We start from the raw sequence: 3,999 nt of genomic DNA, 5'->3' as shown, positions 1-3,999 counted from the left end.
TGTGCATGTCACCTGCTGAACCTCATGGCAACAACAGATTCTGCGTTGGCAGAAGCAAATAGTCATAGCTACAAAAAGTTGTCCAGGTGCTCTTTTACAAAATGCTAAGTCATGTGAAATTAAACAGGGCGGTCAACCTTAGCTGCTGAAGTTGTAGAGAATGAGTGCAAACTGCAGTATATCTGTCCAAATCAAACACGTTGGAGCTCAACTTACCTGGCTGTGGAGAGGATCACACGTATCATACAAGAGAAGGGGGAGGATGCCATAAGAAATGTGTATGACGAATTAAAAGTGAAAATGTGAGTAGCAATTCTTTGAATCAATGTAATGTTTTCCTATTACAGTAATATTTATTGTCCATGAAATGTTAGAATTCTAAGAGGTATTACATTTACCTTATCTTTCAGGCTGAGCCCGGCAGAGCCTTTGGTCTCAGCTTTGAACATTCTACAGTCTGAGACCAAAACACATATGGGTTGGCTGCTGCCAGTGATCTTCTTACTAAAAACAAAACTTTAAAGGCTGGAAGCATCTTGCCAAATGTGCCTACCACTTATCAGAGCCATTCAGAACGGTCTCCAAAAGCGCTTTGGAGAAATGATGGAGGTGCCACAGCTTATTGCTGCTGCATTCCTTCTGCCGAAGTTCAAGACGTCTTGGACTGACAAAGCTGATGTCATCACAGCCGGTATGATTTCTTTACTCCAAAAGGTTTTAACCTCATTGTCCATAGGATGATATCATTTGGTCTTTGCTTTAATTGTTTTTTGTTATGTTTTTCTTTTTTTCATTATTTAAGTTGCATTACAGGTGCTTGCCTGTAACCTTTGCATATAACTATGTTTGGGTACAGCCAGACATGGACTCACCTCAACATTAGAGAATTTGTTAGGTCTGAATGTATTTGAACAACAAACCAATCTCAGTATCTGAGAATAACAAGTGTAGAAGTCTGTGTTAGAGCTATTGCAATGCCAATACTATGATTGTGTTGCCAGCCACATACAACAGAGTTTGCTGAAACACTGAATATGTGAATGTTGTGTTGTTTCCAATGTACAGGTTTGCCGTACCTGAACAATCATCTTGACACAATCACACAGGACGAGACTGAGCATCTAAGGCAGCATTAATCTGATGAAGAGGATTTCTTCTCATCACTGACAACGAAACGGTCAGAAGGTACAGGGGAGCTAGATGGGTATCTTGCTTGTCCATCGGACAAAGTGGATTTACTTCATTTGTTTCTGTAAATAAAGAAATTGTCCCTCAAACTCAACACAGGCCTGGCTGCATCTGCCGCCTGTGAGCGTCTTTTTAGCTGTGCTGGACTACTCTTCACTGCAAAGCGAGCCAGGATAGACTCAATTAACTTAGAAGATCAGCTCCTACTGAAAATGAATGGCAAATTCAGAGAGAAGTGAAGTGAGTTAAGTGTTCGATAGGTAGTTCCACAAAACATATGCCCTTTGAACATTTGTATATGTGAAGTTGAAGATTGTGTTGTCTTAAGGGTCAAAAATGACCCACCACTATGTTTAACAGCAGAGAAAACCCCCTAAATTATATTTTTTCAACTTGAAATTTGATGACTTTTCCTTGAGTGACCCCAACATTACAAAAAATAGAACATTGCCTATGTTCATATTTCAAAGAAAGCTGTACACCACCAGGGTACAAAGATTGTCTTAGGGTCATTTTTGACCTGGCAGTTAAAAAATAATTGACACACCACAAAAACCACGCACACACACACACACACACACACACACACACACACACACACACAAAATGAGAAATTGAGATTGTGTGTGCTACTGATTGAACTTAGACTAAACAAAAACTGTATTGTGCATGTGCAGCATCTCCCCTCCACGACCCCACACGATTTATGTTCACAGACAAAATAAACAAAATTTCAGACAAAATAAACATTTCTTGAAAGCATAGTTTGCTAATGGGGAATGCAGTCAGAGGCTATAAATGTGCTGCAGATAACAGTCCCCCCAGTTCTCTCTTTGCTGAAGCCATCAGGTCGTAGATCGGATTTTTTCAGATGTCCAGGAGGAAAAACGAACAATGATTTAGAAGAGGAGGAGGTATCTGAAGAAGAAGATGGGGAATAATACAACCCAGTACATGATGCATCATCTTCAGATGAAGAACAAATTCACCAAGCTGAAAGATAGACATTTTTTGTCAAAGAACAGAAAAAGAACATGGTCCTTGTCACCATATGACAACAAGGGCAGGATGGTAGCACAAAATGTCATAAGGATGGCCCCAGGGCCCACAAGACATGCAGTCAGTTGCCCATGCCCAGGACATCGCCTCAACATTCTACATGTTCATCACACCAGCCACCAAAAAAATCATCCTGGAGATGACAAATTTGGAGGGTTTCCGAAACTGGAAAAGGAGGGATGAGATTGACCTGCGTGCCTACATAGGGCTGCTAATCTTAGTAGGTTTGTATACAGTGTGTATAATTTTTCCAACAATTGTTTACAGACAGATTATTTCACTCATAATTCACTGTATCACAATTCCAGTGGGTCAGAAGTTTACATATACTAAGTTGACTGTGCCTTTAAACAGCTTGGAAAATTCCAGAAAATGATGGCATGGCTTTAGAAGCTTCTGATAGGTTAATTGACATCATTTGAGACAAATGGAGGTGTATCTGTGGATGTATTTCAAGGCCTACCTTCAAACTCAGTGCCTCTTTGCTTGACATCATGGGAAAATCAAATGAAATCAGCCAAGACCTCAGAAACAATATTGTAGACGTCCACAAGTCTGGTTCATCCTTGGGAGCAATTTCCAAATGCCTGAAGGTACCATGTTCATCTGTACAAACGTAGTACGCAAGTATAAACACCATAGGACCACGCAGCCTTCATACCGCTCAGGAAGGAGCCGCGTTCTGTCTCCTAGAGATGAACGTACTTTGGTGCCAAAAGTGAAAATCAATCCCAGAACAACAGCAAAGGACCTTGTGAAGATGATGGAGGAAACAGGTACAAAAGTATTTATATCCCCAGTAAAACGAGGCCTATATCGACATAACCTGAAAGGCCGCTCAGCAAGGAAGAAGCCACTGCTCCAAAACCGCCATAAAAAAGCCAGACTACGGTTTGAAACTGCACATGGGGACAAAGATCGTACTTTTTGGAGAAATGTCCTCTGGTCTGATGAAACAAAAATAGAACTGTTGGCCATAATGACCATCATTATGTTTGGAGGATAAAGGGGGAGGCTTGCAAGCCAAAGAACACCATCCCAACTGTGAAGCACGGGGGTGGCAGCATCATGTTGTGGGGGGGGGGGGTGCTTTGCTGCAGGAGGGACTGGTTCACTTAACAAAGTAAATGGCACCACGAGGAAGGAGAATTATGTGGATATATTGAAGCAACATCTCAAGACATCAATCAGGAAGTAAAAGCTTGGTCGCAAATGGGTCTTCCAAATGGAAAATGACCCAAGCATACTTCCAAAGTTGTGGCAAAATCGCTTAAGGTCAACAAAGTCAAGATATTGGAGTGGCCATCACAAAGCCCTGACCTCAATCCTATACAAAATTTGTGGGCAGAACTGAATAGCGTGTGCGAGCAAGGAGGCCTACAAACCTGATTCAGTTACACCAGCTCTGTCAGGAGGAATGGGTCAAATTCACTCAACTTATTGTGGGAAGCTTGTGGAAGGCTGCACAAAACATTTGACCCAAGTTCAACAATTTAAAGGCAATGCTACCAAATTCTAATATAGTGCATGTAAACTTCTGACCCACTGGGAATGTGATGAAAGAAGTAAAAGCTGAAATAAATCATTCTCTCTACTATTATTCTGACATTTCACATTTCTAAAGTAAAATGGTGATCCTAACTGACCTAAAACAGGGATTTTTTACCAGGATTAAATGTCAGGAATTGTGAAAAACTGAGTTTAAATGTATTTGGCTAAGGTGTATGTAAACTTCCGACTTCAACTGTAAGT

Source organism: Salmo trutta, chromosome 2, assembly GCF_901001165.1.
Source record: "Salmo trutta chromosome 2, fSalTru1.1, whole genome shotgun sequence".
Classification (NCBI taxonomy): domain Eukaryota; kingdom Metazoa; phylum Chordata; class Actinopteri; order Salmoniformes; family Salmonidae; genus Salmo; species Salmo trutta.
Note: the sequence above shows the minus strand (reverse complement) of the source record.